The 20,547-nt window shown below is 54.8% G+C and overlaps 2 protein-coding genes across 4 annotated transcripts in view; both read left to right on the plus strand.

The window, feature by feature from the left end:
* The window catches only part of URM1 (ubiquitin related modifier 1), a gene marked incomplete at its 3' end in the record, with an annotated part of 40,247 nt that overhangs the window by 18,059 nt on the left and 1,641 nt on the right, over positions 1–20,547 (plus strand). The gene's annotated exons all lie outside the window — the stretch shown is intronic.
* Positions 3–20,547, plus strand: part of CERCAM (cerebral endothelial cell adhesion molecule) — a gene marked incomplete at its 5' end in the record, with an annotated part of 33,958 nt that continues 13,413 nt past the window's right edge. Inside the window, one exon of one of the 3 annotated variants that reach the window (XM_080670955.1) lies at positions 3–821. Of the gene's footprint in view, positions 822–9,371; positions 9,713–14,633; positions 14,882–20,547 lie in introns of those variants that run through there. The other 2 variants (XM_080670954.1, XM_080670956.1) reach the window with 2 other exon arrangements.

Here is a 20,547-nt window from a genome sequence, read left to right on the forward strand (position 1 = left end):
GAAGATTTGTCTTTAATGAAAAGGATTCGTTTACCCAAGTTCGGTTTCCAAAGCCCATGCAATTGCCGGGCTGGGGCGCATCACTCCCCACACTTCGACTCTGGCAGCGGCTGGAGCAGGCTCAGCCCATCCATCCCTCTGGAGGGCCTGGCGGGAGGGGTCGGTTTATTGGGAATTTAGGGGTCGGTTGAGACTTTTTTTGTATTGGGATATTGGTGGGGGATCGATGAGAACCAATTCAAAACGAGTCAGTGCATTCTGCCGGCATCGGCATCTTTCGCTCCGACTTCCTGCGGCTGGCCCGCCAACAGCGGGCTCCCGGGACCACATTCGTCCCACTGCCGCGTGCCAGCTTCATTCCGGCCGGAATTTGAAAAAGGGGAAACGACGCGATCGACTGGAGGACCCCCTCAGCCAGGACTGGTCACCCGCAGAGGAGAAGGAGGACGACAAGGATGAGGATGGCGGCGCTGGCAGCAGGAACCGGCATCCCTCCTTGGCGGCTGGGCGGCCGCGATCCCGGCGCTGGGGCCAGCCAGCCGCCGCTCGAGCGAGGGTCTCGCCCTCACGAGCTCGGTCCCTGCGGCTCCCGCCCCTGTTGCGCCCGGAGCTCAGCCACAGATGTCCAGCCACAATTCTCGGTTGGCCGCAGACTCGTACAAGAATTGCGTTTGGACAATCAGTGGCGAAGCCCCTGAGTTCAGAGCCCCGGTCTCCGGCGGGGCTCCGCTTCGCTCCTTAACGAGGAACAGACCAGGAGGTCTCCGGCGCTGCGCGTCCAACTACCTCGCAGACGCTCGGCGGTCTCGGCCCATGCCGCGGTAAGGTGGACAGCAAACACGCGGATCCCGACCCTGCGTGGGGCATCCCCATCGCCCCAGGCGTGTGTCTCCTTCGATCGCGGCCCGGGGTCCCTAGAGTGGCCCATGTTGGGTCTCTGCGCTGCCCCAGGTTAGGGGAATCTCCTCCGTCAGGCCCGGGGAACCCCGACTCCCCTCTCCCCGCCCCCAGCCTGGGCTTCCCGGGATCGCCAGGAATCCGGGGAGCGGGAGCGGGGGCCGAGGCCGGGTGGCGTTTCCGAGCCGGGGTCGGACTGCTGGACTCGTGGGGCCCCCGCCCCCGCCATCCCCGCGCACGCACCGGCTTGGGTGCTCTCCGCTTCCCTGTGGCTGAGTCGCGGCCGGGGCGCCGGTGGCGGCAGGGAGCGCTGGAATGCACCGCCGGGTCACCTGTCTTGCCCGGTGAGCCGGGCTGGGAGCCGGCGGGCTGGCGAGGCGCAGGGCTGAACCCGAGCGGGCGCCTCTGGCGGCTCGGGGCCGGGGCGGGCTTTTAGTGGGCCGCTCCAACAATACGGGCCTGGCGCGGAGAAAGGGGCTCGGCTGCAATTGGTACTGGATTTGAATAACGCCACGGGGCCATCAATGGTCATTGTGTCGGCGGGTAATGAATCTCCGCTGTCTCTCGGGCTGGCCAGGCAGCTGCAACCTGCGCTCAGGCAGCTCTTAAAGACATAGCGTGCCCCTCCCCGGGGCGCCCCCCCTGCGCTGGCCGGACCCCTCGCCCTCCCACCCCCACCCTGTGTCCTAGACTCTCAGTGCCCCGCCTGCTCCCTCCGCTGAACCCTTTGCCCACCGCCCCCCTCCCTCCTCCTGGGCTAGGCACCCGCATCTCTGCCCTGCACTCCCATGGACCTGACTCAGGCTCCTGGCCTTGACTGAGCTTTCCTCGCCTGCCCAGGGGACCCTAGAGTCTCAATGCCCAACCAACCCTGGCCTCCTATCTGCATCTAAACTGAGGCCTCTGGAGCCCTCCTTCCTTAAGCTCCTGCCCCAAGGGCTTCTAGCTGGAGGGTGAGGTGAGGGGGAACAGTCTGGAGGTCAGAGGATCACCCCCTTAAAAGGCTCTGCTGAAGCATAAGGGAGGGGATGCAGCCCCGACCCCCAGGCTGAAGATGCCATCTCCAGTGACCACACCCCCACTAGGAATCGCAGACTGCAGGGACCCAGGCTTGATTCCCAAGACACCTCCTGCAGGCTCCTAGGTACCTCAGCTCTCGCAGAGGGGGTTGGGGGGATGGAGCAGGGGAGGAAGAGGGGCGTGGAATCTAGCATTGCTGTCCTGTCTCTTCCACTGGACAACCCACCCGTCCGTCCAGGAGGCAGGGGCTGTGTCTGGCTCAGAGGCGCTCTTCACCCCATCTCTGCCAGGAGACGGCTCTCAGTCTACTAGGGATACATACCCAGTTAGTCTTCCGCAGAGCTCAGCCTCGCTTTCCCGGGGAATTCACGCCCTGAAGGGGAGTGTGTGGCCATCCTTTCCATACCTCCTGCCCTCCATCCACCCCAGGGTTCCCCAAGACCCCAAAGCACCCCTGCCCTACAATCCTCTTTCCTCACAGTCTGTGGGCCGCCTCAACACGTGCCCCCGCTGAGTTGTCATTATCGGTGTGTCTATTCTCACCGAGACAGGAAGTGGGTCCTATTGATCTTTGCGCCCCCAGAGCCTAGTATGGTGCCCTCCCTTCAATCAGTCATTGAATATCCATTGGTGACTTAAAAATGAACCACACAAACCTCTGGAAGTTTATTACAAAAGTGGAAGACATATGGCTTCTGGGGAGTAACTCTTGAAGTGAGGGCTTTTAGAGAGGGCGCCCTGCTAACCGGGTCCTCACCTGGGGATCTGTCCGTCGGCTGATAATAACAATGCCCTCGATGCTTTAGGCAGTGTGCTTGAAGGCAGTGGTAGCCTGCTGAGTCCCACAGCTCTGGGAAGTGGGTACCATTATCAGTCCCATTTTGCAGATGAAGAAACGGAGATTGGTGGCAGTTAAGTTCCTAGTCCACGCAACTGGCAGGTGATGATGGAGGCAGAGTTGGAACCCAGGTCTCTGGAACCCGCTGCACACTACAGTTTGCCAGCCTTTACTCCACAGATACAGAGGGGACTAATGTAAATTCATACTCAAAACTCCAGAACCCATGCCACCCCAAAAAAGAAAAGGAAAACGGGGGGCGGAGGAGCTCCAGACCCAGGAGAACGCCCAGTGTCTCCTTATAAATTAGTCTTGCCCTGGCCTGGCAGCACCACACCTTGTCGGAGTGGCCAGGGTGGTCTCTGCATGAGTGGGGAAGCCCCAGGCCCTGTTGGTCAGCTGCATCCCAGAAGGAGGGCTCCTCAGCCTCCGGGGAGTGTCAGGGCTCTTTAAAGCCATCAGTCCTGGGCAGAAAAGGGCTCATTCACTCACTCTCACCCTCGGAAACAAGAGGGGTCCTATTGCTAGTTATTGAACAAATACGTATAGAATACCTACTGTGTGCTAGTAGTGGGGGACTCAGCAGAGGTCCCCAAAAGGAGATGCACAGGGGAGGCAGGACACGAGGTGGGGGGAGCCACCCTGAGAAGTGGGGAGTTAGGTGACAGTGGGCGGGGCGCTGACACTGGCACTGTTCTAGGCTGAGGGAACAGCCCCAAGAGCTAATGAGCAAAAAAGAACTTGGTGAGTTCTGGGAAAGAAAAATCTGGCGGGGCTAGGGCACAGAGAGGAAGAGGAAGTTTCAGTAATGCTAGAGTGACCCTGCCTGACCCTATAGGACACTTGGTGATTTTCTCCTAACCCAGTGGGGATCCTAAAGGGTCTGCCAAGTTCAGATTCACATTAAAAAAAAAATGTTTTTATTTATTTCAGAGAGAGGAAGGGAGAGGGAGAGAGAGAGAGAAACATTGATCAGCTGCCTCCTGCAAGCCCCCTCCTAGGGATTGAGCCCACAACCCAGGCATGTGCCCTGACCAGGGATCGAACCGTGATCTGGTTCATAAGTTGACACTCAGCCACTGAGCCATGCTGGTGGGGCCAGATTTACATTTTTAAAGGTTTGCTAGGGATAATGTATAAAGAATTGGCGAGGGGGGTTGGGCAAGCTGGACTATAGGAGTCTTAAAAATGGGGACGACTGGTTTGCAGGTGAGAGCTGATGGTGGCCTGGGTTTAAGTGATGGCAGAGCAGGGTTCAAAGCTGTTCTTTTGTTAATCTTCACCTGAGGATATTTTCCCATTGATTTTTAGAGAGAATGGATGGGAGGGGGAGAGACAGACAGAGAGAGAAACATCAATGTGAGTGAGACACATCGATTGGTTGCCTCCTGCACATGTCCTGACCCAGGCCAGGGATCAAGCCTGCAGCCACGGTACATGCCCTTTACTGGAATCAAACCCAGGACTCTTCAGTTCACAGGCCAACACTCTTATCCATTGAGCCAAACCGGCTAGGGCCAAAACTATTCTTAACAGTCCTGGTGGCCTTAGGCAGGCCACTTGGCCATGAGTAACATTTAGTGAGCACCTGAGGTGCATTGTGTGTATGTTGGAGGCTGAGGGGAGAGGGAGGGGGAAAGGAAAGATGACGAGTCTGATATTGCCTCTCTAGAAGTATCCATCCCTTGGGCAAGCAGACACACAAATACACAGCCAGTGCCAATGAAAGAAGCAGAGCCAGCCGAAACCGGTTTGGCTCAGTGGATAGAGCATCGGCCTGCGGACTCAAGGGTCCCGGGTTCGATTCCGGTTAAGGGCATGAACCTTGGTTGTGGGCACATCCCCAGTGCGAGGTGTGCAGGAGGCAGCTGATTGATGTTTCTCTCTCATCGATGTTTCTAGCTCTCTATCCCTCTCCCTTCCTATCTGTAAAATATCAATAAAATTAATAAAAAAAAAAACTTAAAAGAAGCAGAGCCACAGGAAAACACTATAACTGAAGTGTTAGCATAGTCCTCTGGGATTACAGAAGGTCAGCGATCTGTTCCAACAGGCGCACCGTGGGAAAACTTCTGGAAGAGGCAGCATTGCCTTGGGCTTCCAGGGCAGGTGGACTCCAATAGACTGAACCTTAGTTACCGCCTCTGTGCAATGGGGCCATTATGCCGGTCCTGCCTCCCTAGAGACGGTTGTGGTATTAGGAGGATCCAAACACACCTTGCGTTGGCTTGCAGTAAAGTTGTGTCATCTACACGCCCACGCACACACACGCAGATACCCGTTCAGACTCATGCATGCTCTGCTCTCTCCACTATCCCTTCCTCACACCAAGTCTCAGGAAGAAGGTAGCAGCGTTGTCCACACTGCCCGTGAAGCATGTTCTTCCTCCCAGACCTGGCTTATTTATTTATTATTATTATTGTTGAAGGTATTACAGATGTCCCCCATTCTCCCCTCTGTGCCTCCCTCCACCCAGCCCCCTAGAGCTGGCATTTGACCAAACACGGTGCCCAGCACAAATGAATGAATGAATGCCTTATGGAGTAATAACTAAGTGAATGGGTGGATGGACAGACAGACGGATAGATGAAAAAAAACAGACGTAGAGAAACCTGAGTGAAAGATGAATGAATAAAGAATTGCTGGGTGCATGAATGCAGCCAATCAGCTGAGGTTCTAGGTGTGGAACTAGAGGCATTGCTGTGGGTAGGGCTCGTTGGAGGGGTGAAAAGGGGACTTCCTTCTTGCTGTAGCTTCAATTCTGTGCTCCAAAGGCAGGCCCAGGGCCCAAAGCACGGCAGGCAGGTGCCCAGGGAGCAGCTGTGGCCACAGGTCGGTCAGACCGTGCCAGGTATTTCCAACCCCGGAGCCCTGTCCCAAATGTTCCCATCAATCCGGGTTCGCTGAAGCCGGCAGTCAAATTGTATCCTTATCCACACACACACAGCTGTGGTAGCAGAAAGACTCTGCCACCACTCAGGCCAGGCCTGCCTGCCCCGGGCTCCAGTCGCCCAGTGGTACTAAGTTCTCTAAGAGTAGCCAGTGCTCTTACATGGTGGCCAGCTGCATGGCCTGCCTTCAGAGGTGAATGGACAATCTGACACGTCCCCAGTCTCAGGAGATGACAAAGCCAGGCCATTGTCTTCACGCAGAGGGGATCCTAAGAACCCTCTGCCCTGCAACACGTGTTTCAGTGTATAAAGATGGTCCTCTCTTGCCGAAACCGGTTTGGCTCAGTGGATGGAGCATCGGCCTGCGGACTGAAGGGACCCGGGTTCGATTCCGGTCAAGGGCACATAACTCGGTTGCGGGCACATCCCCAGTGGGGAGTGTGCAGGAGGCAGCTGATCGATGTTTCTCTCTCATCGATGTTTCTAGCTCTCTATCCTTCTCCCTTCCTCTCTGTAAAATATCAATAAAATATATTTAAAAAAAAAAAAAAAAAGATGGTCCTCTCCATGAGATAGGTGAGGCAGGGGCGGGCAGCTTTCAAACTGAAGCAGCCACCCCCACCCACCTGGGCGGCTTCATCCCTTGATGCTGTGCTATTGTCTCCATTGCACGCATCACTCCCCGAAAGCCTCTGACCGGCTGACATACTTGTCTCTCCACCAGAATGTCAGCCCTGCGTGGACAGGGATCTCGTCCCGTCCATTGCTGTATCCCCAGCAGCGAGAACAATGCCTGACCCTTAGAAGGGGCTAACTTTTATCAAGTGCCTGGGCGCAGAGACAAGCAGACAGGCAGCTACGTGGAGCACTGTGACCCAGTTAACAATACCGTCTCCAGGCGTCCTCAAACTACGGCCCGCGGGCCACATGCGGCCCGCCGAGGACATTTATCCGGCCTGCCGGCTGCCGCTGCCTGTCCTGCTTAGAGGCCAACTCATCCCTGGCCCGCAGTGTGCATAGGAATTTGTTCATAGTTTTTTTTTTAAACTATAGTCCGGCCCTCCAACGGTCTGAGGGACAGTGAACTGGCCCCCTGTTTAAAAAGTTTGAGGACCCCTGGTAGGCACTGGGCAAGGGCTAGCACTTGGATGGATCACTACAGCTTGGTGAGAAATGCCTGCATCCTCCTGATTCTGCAGACCAGGGACCTGAGGCTCAGAGAGGAACAGAGCTACTGAGTGACGCCCAGGGCTTAGACAGCAAAGCCCTCGTCCTTAACCAGGCCACCAGCTGACACCTCACTAGGTTACCCCAGCACCCAGTGAGGTCGGAACCACGGGAAGTTAGGAGTTGGGACTCAGACATTTTGTCTGGTCCCGTTTGTGGAAACATCCAGAAGAGGAAAATCTATAGAGACAGAAAGCAGATTAGTGGTTGCCAGGGGCTGGAGGGAGGGCAAGTGGGAGAAATGAGTGAAGGCTAATGAGTACAGGCTTTCTTCGGGGGGTGATGAAAAATGTCCTAAAACTGATTGTGGCAATGGTCGCACAACTCTGTGAATACTAATACACTAAAAACCATTAGATTGCCCATTTTATTTGTAAATGTCTTTATTTTAGCTCCATTTTTTGTTGTTGTTAATCCTCACCTGAGGATATGTTTTCATTGATTTTTAGAGAGAGTGTAAGGGAGGGAGGGAGATAGAGAGAAATAGCGATGTGAGAGGGACACATCAATTCCTGACCCCGGGCTGGGGATCCAGCCTGCAACAAATGTACATGCCCTTGACTGGAATCGAACCCGGGACCCATGGGCGTCTGACGCTCTGTCCACTGAGCCAAACCCGCTAGGGCTTAAATTGTCCATTTTAAATGGGTAAATTGTATGGTATGTGAATTACATTTCAGTAAAGCCGATATTTAAAAAAAAAGAGTTCTTGCCCTGACTGGTTTGACTCAGTGGACAGAGCGTCAGCCTGTGGACTGGAGGGTCCCGGGTTCGATTCCAGTCAGGGCACATGCCCAGTGTGTGGGCTCAATCCCTAGTGGGGGGCGTGCAGGAGGCAGCCAATCAATAGTTCTCTCTTATCGTTGATGTTTCTATCTCACTCCCTCTCCCTTCCTCTCTGAAATCAATAAAAATACATTAAAAAAAAAAGAGAGTTCAGGTTCAAGGCTCTCACCTCTGCCACTTACCTGCTGGACCCATTACTTCACGTCTCCCAGACTCGGCTTTCTAACTGTGAAATGGGAAAAAGAAATGCCTCCCGGGGTTCGTGTGAACATTAAATGAGATAATACACGCCTTGCTCCCCGTTTGATCCAGGAGGAAACCGGGCCCAGAGGAGGGGAGGGACGTGGCCCAGAATGCACAGCAGGTGGGTGACAGGTGAGGGCCTGGGCCTGGTCTCCTGGCACTGCTTTTCCTTTCAGCATTAGGCAGACGGTCAGTGTCCGTGCCCCCCCCCTCCCATCACCATCACCACTCTGTCCCATCTCCTGCCTTCCCTGGGCCTGGAGGCCCTGTCCTCACACTGCCCGTGCCCGGGCACCCTGAGGCATCAGGTTCCCCCGAGCACAGGGTGCCCTCTCCCCAGCCCCCACCCTGCTCTCCTCCTGGGGCCACGATGCTGTCTTGCTTTTGCTTGTAATAAAGAAAATATTTCAGCTACCCTTCCACAGTTGCTTGGCAACCCCAAAGGAGGGTGGGGGGAGCAAAGGGGAGGAGGGAAGGGGGAGGACTCTGGAGCCAATCTGGAGACAAAGAGTAGGATTTGGGTGACATGGAGCCTGTTCTTAGTGCTAACCTGGCCTGGCTGGGCTGGCGGGCGGGGGCGGGGGCTTCCTCCCCCCCCAGTGTCTCACCCCAATAAATATGGATTAGGGAAATGGGCAGAGTTTTTCCCACGGGCCTGAAAGGCCGCATCTGACCTTTCTACCCCCTTTATGTACCAACCTGACAGTCAGAGAGAGCAAAGAGCAGGACCCCTTGAGATGCCTCCCCCGTGGCCTTCTGACTCGGGGAAACGTTTCACCCGCCTCCCCCCTGGCCCCAGACCAGGTCACAGCCCTGCCTGGACCCTGTGAGGGACAAGGAGGAGGAGGCTGGTTTTCAGAGGGGAGCCAGCAGCCCCCGCCTCAGGGTCCACCTCAGGCCCTGCCTGCTTTGACGGCGCAGAGCCAGGCTGGGGCCCAGGTCAGCCTGGAAAGGCGCTCCCTGCCTCCTGTGCCAGCCTCTGCCCCGTGGCTCTCCATTCAGTGCCCCGGCTGCCCTGCCCGCCTCTACCTGGAGCCTTCTCCATTAGGAGGCCTGTCTCCACCAGCCCCTTCTACATCCCCTGTCTCCTCCCCCCTCACCTCATGCTCCTCTTCCCCCACCACCCCCTTCTCCATTTGGTTTCCCTCTTTCCCGCTTCTCCTCTGGGGTGGGCCCCCTCTGTCCCGGTCCTCCTACTTCTGTGTACCCCCAGAACAAACAAACACACAAACAAAAACTAGGAAGCCCTTGAAGCTAGGGGAGGGGTTGTGAAGGGGGGAGGGTGGGGGTGGTGATCTCTCTCCCTGGTGCCCTGGCTCACTGGCCACAGGCTGGGGGTGGAGAAAGGCTGCTCTGAATGGAGTCAGTGTGGAGACAGGAAAAGCAAACACCGCAGCCTGGGCCACGCTGGCCTGTTGGGGCGGGGTGGGGGGTGGGGGTGGGGTGGGGGGGACAGGCTGGGACAGAGGCCTGGCGCATCTCAGCCTTCCTGGGTCACCCCTCTCCTGGGCCCTGAGGGCCCATGGCTTCCTGGACTGTTGCCCCACAGTGTCCAGAAAGGGAGTGGGTTTAAGGGCTGGGGACAAGTTCTGTAAGAGACACCTTCGCCCGTTCCCTGCCCCTCTGCTCCACCCCCAGCCTTCTTGCCCACCAGATGCCAGGAAAGTCTGTGCCCAGGAAGGGCTGTCTGGCACCTGAGGGCCTTCTTAGCAGCAGGAACTAGATGGGGAAGTCACCTTGTGCCAGAGACGGGTCCAGCAGTGCCATCCACCTCCCCGGGACAAGGGGGACCCCAAGGTGCTCTGCGCAGGTGAGTGCTACACTGGCCCCACAGGCAGGCAGTGAGGGAGGGGAGGCTGTCCTTATTGGGGCTCCCAGGGACCCCCGCACCCTCTTTGAGTCCCAGAGAATCTGGGATATTTTCCACTGGACTGTCTTGCAGTCTGTCTGGGGTACATGTGATTCTTGCAGTTTGATGAGGGAGCCAAAGAGATGGTTCGAGAAGCTGGAGGTAAAATTGGGGTGAGGGGAGGCAGGAGGGACTGGAGTCTGGAGAGCAGGACTCTGGATTCCAAGCCAACCTTCAGACTAGACTTGTAGAACCCCAGAGAGTCCCGTGATGGTCCCTTTGAGCACTTTAGATTCTAAAAGACTTCTGGAGTGAAGTCAAGGGGGTTAGCCTCTCTTCCTGGGTGACCCAGCCCGTTGGCAGAGCTGGGACTTGAACCCACCAGGCCCCCTTAAGACCCCGAGGGCAGCACAGTGTGTGCAGTGGATGCCGTGCTTGGCCCCTGCTCCTTGCCTCTGCGCGTACAGCTTGGTCCCTCTGGATTTGAGGGCCGGGCAGGCTCTGGACAGCACCTCCCAGGGCCTCCTTCTCTGTCTGTCCTCCCTCCAGGCCCATGTGCAGGGCGAGCATTCCTGCTCAGGCCCCAGGGAAGCCACGAGAAGCCACGGGTGGCCTCTGCCTATGGATCCCAAAGAACAGGCCCCCTCTGCCCTCAGCGTCTAACCATAGTCCCTCCTGCTGTAATCAAAGCCCAGCCCTTCCTGGAAAGCAAGGTCAACAGCTGACTGTCTGCACAGCGTCCCCTGTGCCCACCTTGAGGTGTCCTGGCCGTGGGACCGGCTGGGAGGGCCTTGCCCAATAAACCGGGCCACCCTCACGGAGGCCGGTGCTGTTCTAAGGCCTTCCAGGTGCCTCGCTGATGGTCACCACCCCCTACAAGGTGGGGTCAGTCGTACAGATCGGAAAACAGGCACAGAATGTTGAGATAACTTGTTCAGGACACACTCCCCAGAAAAATCGAATTGGCTTTCGAGCCCAGAGCCGGAGTCCTTAAATGCTGTCTACCCTGGCTCTGATGCCTGAGAGGTCTCCACTAGAGGTCATTGTGCCCCGTCCGTCCCCTGCATCTGGGTGTCTGGCAGGCCCACCTCTGCTCACAAAGAATCAATCTCGTCTTTAAAGGCACCTGCTCCAAGGGTGGATTCCCCCTGGGGGTAATCAGACATTTATGTATTCATAGCCTTCTGGCTGGGGGAAGAGGCCCTCCCACCCAGAACTCAGCAGCGTCCAGCTGCCTCCTCACCTCTCGCTCCTCCCCACTGAAGCGAACCAGCCTGGCCCGTGCTGGGCTCCACACCCTCCAGCTGTGTGCGCCTGGGAAGTGACTCAGCTTCTCTGAGCCTCAGCGACCAACTGTGAACGGGGGTTAATGATACACCAGCTTTGTGAGGTTGATGAGGATTGATTGTTAAAAGGGGATAAGAAGCCGAAACCGGTTTGGCTCAGTGGATAGAGCGTCGGCCTGCGGACTGAAGGGTCCCGGGTTCGATTCCGGTCAAGGGCATGTGCCTTGGTTGCGGGCACATCCCCAGTGGGAGGTGTGCAGGAGGCAGCTGATCGATGTTTCTAGCTTTCTATCCCTCTCCTTTCCTCTCTGTAAAATACCAATAAAATATATTTAAAAAAAAAAAAGGGGGGGGGGGATAAGAAGACTCTACTGCCCTAGCTGGTTTGCTCAGCGGATAGGGAGTCAGCCTGAGGACTGAAGGGTCCCTGGTTCGATTCTGGTCAAGGGCACGTGCGTGATACTGTAAATCAAAAGACGCCTTAATCGATAAGCCACATTTATTTGGAGTCCTTTTCATTTCGCTAGCACTAGCGGGCCCAAAGGAAATCTTGCTTCTCAAATTCTGGGGCCCAGTATGGTGGAAGTCTTTCCTATTTATATGTTTACCCTGGCCCTGGTTGGGGCACGTCCAGGAGGCAACCAGTCGATGTTTCTCTCTCTGTGTCTCTCCCCCTCCCTCTCGCTCTCTAAAAATCAATGGGGGAAAAAAAAGTCCTCGGGTGAGGATTAACAAAAAAGAAGAAGGAAAGAGAAGACTGCACTGCCAGGAGTCATTGCTATCTAGCTTGTTCCTGGAGAATTTCTCTGAACGTGTAGAGCGCGGCAACCGCGAGGAGGAGGCACAGGGTTCTTTCTCGCCTGAGTGTGAGGCTGGCTCTTGGCGTTGCTTCTGCCCGTCATTTGCCATGGACAGGTCATCGTTCCCCTCTTCCTGTGGGAGAGTGAGAGGGGGGAGATGCCATGTGAGTGGTCTCCATCGAAGTGTAAAAAGGATGAGGGCCGGAAAAGGGTCAGTGATGAGTGCCTGGTGCCTGTGACATGCTCAGGATGAAGCAGTGAATACTCATCTCCATCATCCATCTCCACCATCAGCATCGACCCACTTCTGCCTGCAAGGTCAGAGCCTGCAGCTTTGGGCCTGATCGTTTAGCTTCCTTGTTACCGATAGGGAAACTGAGGTCCAGAACGGGGAACTTGCAAATTGGTGGTGGAGCAGGAAGCAGCTCTCCCCCGCTCCCCCAATTCCCACTTGGATCCCCATCTCTGCTCCTTCGCTCCTTTCCCACCTCTAGTCCTCCTCTGGTGTGCCCAGGGTCAGGCCTTGGCACCCATCCACCGGGCAGAGCCCTGCCCGGGAGAGCAGCGAGAGAGCGAGCGGAGCTCGGAGCAGTGGGCTCGGAGCCCCGGCTGCCTTCTCAGCCCTGGCTCTTTGTGTGTGGCTTTGTGATGGTAAGTGCCGCTCCTAAATCAGGTCTGTGACACTGTTATTGTTGCCCAGGGCGCAAAGAGTCTAAACTTTTCCCCTGAGGTCAAGAATGTGGCCAGTCCCCAAGCCGCCCCGGAGCAGGGGCCTGGGTGGCTGGGGGTGGGGCTGGGGCCTCACCCTGAGCTAGGTCGAGATGTGGCGAGGAGGGGGTCAGCGGGAACAAAACGCTTTGAAATGCCTCCTCTCCATCACTGCCAACATTGTCCGCTGCCCACGGGGGGCCTGGCACCGCCTCGCCGGGGCTCCGGCCCCCAGCCCTGGCCAGACCCGGCCCCGGCATCTGAAAATGGACAGAAGGTTATTGTCCCTCCCTGCAGCCCTTTGTCTGCCCCAGTTCCAGATGTCTAGGCTGGGACCAGGGAGCTGACCCATGGTGGGCAGGGGGAGGGGACAAAGGAGGGGAGCACGGGTCACTGCATCCTGAGGGGTCATTCCCAGACCCTGAGATCCCACCCACCCACGGCCAGTCACCTTCTGGGCTGTCTGCGTCCTGGGTTTGTCCCAGTTCCCTCCTCCCTTTCCCCCAGGCCAGGGTCCAGCCTCAGGAAGGAAGGCCGTGGGGGTGCAGGAGTTAAGGGGGTGCAGGAAGGAAGGCCATGGGGGTGCAGGAGTTAAGGGGGTGCAGGAAGGAAGGCCATGGGGGTGCAGGAGTTAAGGGGGTGCAGGAAGGAAGGCCATGGGGGTGCAGGAGTTAAGAGCAGGGCGCCTTGGGATCCCCACACGTCCACCTGGTCACTATGCTCTTGGGCAAGTCTGTCCCATGTAGGTACCATTGTACCAGGACTCATTCATTCACCAGGTAATCACAGCCCTCCTATATGCCCGCTCCGGGCTGGGCTCAGTGGTGGGTGCGCCACTCTGTCCTTGCCGAGTGTGGTTAATGGACGTAATAGTAAGGGGTTAACATTCCCACCCACTTTCTCCGCGTTATCTCATTCTTTTCACAACAAAACTGAGGATGCAGTAGGTATGGTTCTTGGTTCTTATATCTGTTTTCCAGCTTTGGACACCGAGGCTCTGAGAGGTAAAGTCTCTTGCCCAAAGTCAGGCTGCCAGGAAGCAACAGAGCCGGGATCCTAGCCCAGGCTGACCGCCGCCGCCGAGAGGAATGATCTGCTAATAAATACTTGGAAGGTGTTGAAGGCAGAGCCTGGCAAAGCTGCAGATTCAGCCTGTGGGAGCTGCTGATGGTGTCCATTCCATCCCTCCATGTTCCCATTTCACAGATGGTGCTACTGAGACCCAGGCCAGGGAAAAATAGTCTGGGGTGAGGAGCTTGGGGAAACTTAAATAGCAACACCAACAGGGATACTGTAGCCACCAGGGTCAGCCAGAGAGAGGCAGGCAGCCCCGCTTCAAACCCCAACTCTGTGTGGGCTTGGCTAACTGAGAGTCCCACACTTCTGCTTCCTCATCCTTAATATGGAGATATTCCCTACTCCTCAGGGTTTTTGTGAAATTTAAATCAGATGATACATTTAAATCCTTAGCACCGTGCCTGGCACACAGCAGTCACTTAATGGTAGCTGTTATTACTATTGTTCCAAATGGGGTAACATTTATCCTTTTGAACCTTCCTCTCACCTGGGGTCGCCTGAGGACGAGGCTCTGTTGAGGGGGTGCGGGGAGTTGGCAGTTGTTGATGGGGGTGGGGATAGCAATGCTTGGTTTTCTTGGGGTCTCTAGAAGTCATGTGACTGGATACTCCTGCAGGCCGGGGGTCAGGGGCGGCCAGAGGGATGGGCCGGGCGGGGAGGGGGATGCCTGGGCCCAGAGGAGTTAACAGCTCCAGGCCCTGGCCCAGCCAGGCTGCCACGCTGCAGCAACGGTTTTAGCCGGAGCCAGGGCTGCTTCCTGATGGGCAAAACAGCTGGCTGCCCGGGGAAACAGCTGGCCTGGCCCCAGCCTCCTGAGGACGGAGGCAGCCTCCGAGGACAGCTCCTCATCTCGGGCCTGGGAGCGGAAGGCCTGGCCAGGAGGGAGTCCTTTGAGTGGGTGTGGGTGTTGGGTGGGACTAGGAGATGAGGGCGCGGAGGCAGATTCTGGAGCAGAGGCCAAGGTATGCTAGGTCTAAGCCGGAGTGGACAGGGTGACTCCAGCAGGACTGGGGGCTCTGGTCTCCCCTCAAATAGGGAAGAGGACGGGCAGGGGAGCAGATGGGGGCAAGCCTGTGCTCAGCCCTGGGTCCTCTGGGAACTGAGCTCGGACCCGAGGGGGAGGGAGCCCAGGCGGGGCTCCTAGACTCCTATCTGCTGAGCTGCACCAGAACCAGAAGTGGGGTGCGGGCTGCTCTGGCCACAAAGCAGGACAGCGGCCCAGAGAGCCCCCAACCCAGGCGGCATGAAGCTGGCAGCTGGTAAGAGAGAGCTCCATCCGAGCATCCCTCAGCTGTGGGCCCTGTTCCCAGCCTGCTTGGGACCCCCAACCCTTGAGCTGTCTGGGCACTGGATGGAGTACCTCCAGGCTGCCCCCACCCACGGGCAGGGAAGCGGCACCTGAGACCTCACATGAGGTTGGGCAGGGTAGGCAGAGAGTTAATGGGAGTGTGGCCAGAGTCCACTGGACCGGAGTCGCCTGCCTGGGCTCTTGACCCCGAAGTCCCACAGACTAGACACCCGTCATTTCTCTCCGACCAAGGGGTGTCCTCTAGCCCACCTTCCTAACCTCCAGGAGGAGGGGGGTGGTCCCCACTTGTGTGTGCCAACCTCAGCGCTCCTCTGCCCGTGAAGGCCAGCCTGCAGAGCCTGGGCCGGTGGGCAGGCCTGGCAGCTGAGGCTCCCAGCGGGGAGAAGGCCCTGGGGAGGGGGGCAGCTCTGGGGTCTCTAGTTCCTGATGCCAGAGTGGAGCCTAAGGCTCTGGCGCCACCAGCTGGCCTTGGGCAGCACTGCAGTGGCCGAGGAACAGGCGTGAAGATGCTGTGGTGGGGAGAAACCCTGAGCTCAGCCAGATGTTCGTCCAGGAGGGCCGCTGTCCTATTCAGACAGATGGGCCCAGTATTTTCCCAGGTATGTCTCCTACCTGACCTGGAGAACGAGGTCTAGGCCCCACGGAACAGCAGCTTCAAACATTAGCCGCCTTCAAAATCACCAGGAAGCTCACTGGTTAAACCTCCACTCCCAGAGTTTGTGATCCAGTAGCAATGGGGAGGGACTTAGGAATTTGCATTTCTAACAGTTGCCAGGTGAGGCTGCTGCTGGCTGATCAGGGACCATCGTTTGAGAAGCACTGCTTTAGTCATGCTGTGAATGTGGCCCAATGCTGCCTTCATAGAGTATGTCTTATTATTCTGTTTTGGAGGGCGGGGGAAAGCTTGGACGTGGGGTTACAGGTGCTTGATCAGCTACCTACACAGTGTCCCCATCGTCTCTCTATTGCCCGGCGGGCCTTGTTCTGGGGCTGGGGATGAAAGGGTGCTGAAGGCAAACAGGTCCTGCCTCAGAACTCACAGCCAGGCAGGTCTGGTGTTTGATCTTTGCACCCGGAAGTCTAAACGTCAGTTCAAAACAAGGCCTCAAGCAGGACCTAATATACAGCTGTACCGGTCAATAATGCGGACTTTGTAATCAAAGAAAACACAATAATTTCAAGAGAAACATCAAAAGTGCTTTATTCAGAGTAATGTCCATCGCTAGCTACACATTTCCCACATCTTTCAGGTAATTTGTGGATACCGTCCCAATAGAACTTTTCTTGTTTTGAGGCAAACCATTCAGAGACCCAATTTTCCACTTCTTTGTACGTTTTGAAGTGCTGCTCAGAAAGTGCGTGTGCCATCGATCGGAACAAGTGGTAATCTGAAGGAGCAAGGTCTGGGGAATACGGCGGGTGGGTTAATACTTCCCAGGCAAGATCTTTTAACGTGTCTTTAACTGGTTTTGAAGTGTGTGATGGTGCATCATCATGAAGCAAAATTACTTTGCTGTGTCTTCTGGCACATTCTGGTTGTTTTAGGATCAAAATGTGATTATTTGTTGTCGGTAGGAATCAGTATTAATGGTTTCACCTGGTTTTAGAAGCTCATAACACACCACACCTTCCTGATCCCACCAAACGCAGAGCATTGTCTTCTTTCCGAAGCGATTTGGCCTTGCAGTTGATGTTGATGGTTGACTTGGATCAACCCATGATTTTGTGCGTTTGGGATTCTCAAAATAAATCCACTTTTCATCACCAGTCACAATTCGATGCAAAAAAGACTTTCTTTCGTGCCGTTGAAGCAACATTTTACTGATGACTTTTCGATTTTCCATTTGTCTTTCATTCAGTTGATGTGGCACCCATTTTCCTTCCTTTAAGATCTTTCCCATCGCTTGTAAACAATCGGAAATTGTTTGCTGAGCAACGTTTAATCTTTCTGCAAGTTGTTTTTGAGTTTGACACGTATCTTTATCCAATAACCCTTGTAATTGTTGGTCTTCAAACTTTTTCGGTTGACCTGGACGTTCTTTGTCTTTCACATCAAAATCATCACTTTTAAAGCGTTTAAACCAGCGTTCACAAGTATCTTGAGATGGAGCATGTTCACCATAAGCTTCCCAAAGTATACAATAACTTTCAGCAGCACTTTTCTTCAAAATAAAGTAATGAATTAAAACTTTCCGCAAATGCTCTTTTTTTGACACGAAATTCAACATTTTTAAGCGTAAAAATACCTATGATGTTAACACCTTCAGCAAATTTGACATACAAAGTTTTGAAGCTTGCTGTCAATACAACAAAATAGCATACATATCAAATCGCATATATATCAACATATGTGTAACTCCATCTATTGAAAAAAATCCGCATTATTAACCGGTACACCCTATATATTCCGCCTTCTCGGGTCTTCCCCATTCAGGAACTAGTCCACCGTCCAGCCCAGTTGTAAACCCTGTGGCTCATCCTGATTCCTTGCTCCATCTCCACATCTAATCTGGTTACACACCTCAGCCTCCCCCGTCCCCCGCCCCCCACACTTCTCTCCCTGTGCCAGGGTCTCCCGGCTTCCATCCCTGCCCCCCTTGGCCACCCTCTGAGCTGCAGCCAGAGCGATCTTTTTTTTTTTCTTCCTTAATTCTCACCTGAGGATATTTTTTTCCATTGATTTTTTTTAGAGAGAGTGAAGGGGAGGGAGGAGGGAGAAAGAGAGAAAGAGAAACATTGTTGTGAGAGAGACACATGGATTGTTTGCCTCCCACATGCACCGTCAGGAAGGGGATCAAGCCTGCAACTGAGGTACATGCTCTTGACAGGGAGTTGACGCTCTGACCATGAGCAAACTGGCCAGGGTGAGAGCAATCTTTTAAAAGACAAATCATCTCACTCCTTTGGTTATCGCTTCCAATGTCTTTTCGTTGCACTTTAAAAATATATATATTTTATTGATTTTTTACAGAGAGGAAGGGAGAGGGATAGAGAGCTAGAAACATCGATGAGAGAGAAACATCGATCAGCTGCCTCCTGCACACCTCCTACTGGGGATGTGCCCGCAACTAATGTACATGCCCTTGACCGGAATCGAACCCGGGACCCTTCAGTCCGCGGGCCGACGCTCCATCCACTGAGCCAAACCGGTTTTGGCTTCATTGCACTTTTAAAAAAATATATTTTATTGATTTTTTACAGAGAGGAAGGGAGAGGGATAGAGAGCTAGAAACATCGATGAGAGAGAAACATCGATCAGATGCCTCCTGCACACCTCCCACTGGGGATGTGCCCACAACCAAGGTGCATGCCCTTGACCAGAATCGAACCTGGGACCCTTCAGTCCGCAGGCTGACGCTCTATCCACTGAACCAAACTGGTTAGGGCTCATTGCAGTTTTTAAAAAGGCCTAGGCCAGTGGTTCTCAACCTTTCTAATGCTGCCACCCTTTAATACAGTTCCTCATGTTGTGGTGACCCCCAACCATAAAATTATTTTCGTTGCTACTTCATAACTGTCATTTTGCTACTGTTATGAATCGTAATGTAAATATCTGTGTTTTCCGATGGTCTTAGGTGACCCCACAGGTTGAGAACCGCTGCTGTAGAGCCTAAGACCATTGGAAAACACAGATATTTACATTACAATTCATTAACAGTAGCAAAATTATAGTTATGAAGTAGCAACGAAAATAATTTTAGCCAGAACCGGTTTGGCTCAGTGGATAGAGCGTCGGCCTGCGGACTGAAAGGTCCCAGGTTCGATTCCGGTCAAGGGCATGTACCTTGGTTGCGGGCACATCCCCAGTGGGGGGTGTGCAGGAGGCAGCTGATCGATGTATCTCTCTCATCGATGTTTCTAGCTATCTATCCTCTCCCTTTCCTCTCTGTAAAAAATCAATAAAATATATTTAAAAAAAGAAAAAGAAAATAATTTTATGGTTGGGGGTCACCACAACATGAGGAACGGTATTAAAGGGTCGCGGCCTTAGGAAGGTTGAGAACCGCTGGCCTAGGTGGTCCTCTCCTCTCACCACACTCCCCTGGCTCACTTCCCTAGCTTGTTCCCACCACAGGACAGTGACCCCACCTGCTCCCTCTCCATGGAACACTGTTCCCCCAGAACCCCTGGCTCTCCCTAGGCTCTGCGATGTTTTCACTGACACCTCGACTCAGCGTTACCTCCCACCCCCAGCGGCTCTCTGTTCTTAGGAACCCGTTTTGTTTTGTTCATAGCATTACTGCTCTTTGAAACGATCTACTAATTGATCATCTGTGTTTCCTGTCTATCTCCTCTCCGCAGAATGTCTTATGTGCCCCAGTACCTCTGCTTGAACCTAGCATGGGTTCCATAAGTACTTGCTGAATGAATGGGGCTATATGGGACGCCATGTAGGGCTATGTCCCTTAGACATGACATTGGGGAAGACGTTCCAGAGGAGGGAAGTTTAAGCTGAGATTGGAGGGCCTGTAGGAGTTGGCCAGAAAGACCAGTTCATGCAGAGGAACAACTAAAAAGGATGTGAGACGGTCCTAAAGCATGGAGTGTTCTGGAAACTGTACATAGTCCAATGTGGCTGGAGCAGAAATTGGGTGGGAGGAGAGGTCAGAGGAGTTAGATAAGTCAGGAGGCCATGCAGGGCCTTGTTGCTCCTTGAGGGGTTTGAGCTCTTTGCTGAGGGCAGTGGGCACCCCTCCTCCCCCATCATAAATGTTAATGTCAGGCATTTTAGAACAGGCCATTGGGTGCAGAGTGGCTTCCAGGGAGAAGGCCAGGGGGTGGGGAGAGCTGGGAGGCGCAGGGGCCAGGGGAGTGGTGCTGATGCCCTGAGCCAGGCGAGTGGCCACGTGCAGGAGACATTGGGGAGGTGGTCTTACCAGGGTGGGGTGAGGGATCAGGCCGAGGGGGGGCTTGTTATCAGTGACACCAGGGCTGCAGTTGCGGGACTGGGTGGGTGGAGGTGCCATTCGCTAGAGTTGGGAGGCCGCCAGAGGGGGAGCAGGTTTGGGGAAACAGCTGAGGTTCTGTTTGGTCAGATGGAATTTGGGTCTCGGTGGGCAGTTTTCCAGAAACAGGGAGTTAGTAGCTGCTCCATGAGATCGGCTGCTGAGGAGAGCCCTCTTGGTGGGGAAGAGGTGCCCACTGGGGGGAGTGGCCAGGAGGAGGCTGGTCTTGGCAGGAGCAGCCTTGGCCTATGTAAGTCCTGAATGGGGATGAGGAAGCAAGACAGGGAGCAAGGCAGAGAGTCCCTCCAAGAGGTTTGGGAGGTGCCCTGACCGGTTTGGCTCAGTGGATAGAGTGTCAGCATGCAGACTGAAGGGTCCCAGGTTCGATTCCGGTCAAGGGCATGTACCTTGGTTGCGGGCACATCCCCAGTAGGAGGTGTGCAAGAGGCAGCTGATTGATGTTTCTAACTCTCTATTCCTCTCCCTTCCTCTCTGTAAAAAATCAATAAAATATATTAAAAAAAAAAAAAAGAAGTTTGGGAGGAGAGGCAGGGCTGCAGCTGGGGCCAGCAGGCAGCTTGGTGCTCTGTATTCTAAGTGGGGGATCGAAGCCCTTTGGAAAGTCGAAGGGAGAGTCCAGAAGAGAGGGAGGTTTGCGATCCAGGAAGGG

This window comes from Plecotus auritus (assembly GCF_963455305.1).
Source record: "Plecotus auritus genome assembly, chromosome: 5".
Classification (NCBI taxonomy): domain Eukaryota; kingdom Metazoa; phylum Chordata; class Mammalia; order Chiroptera; family Vespertilionidae; genus Plecotus; species Plecotus auritus.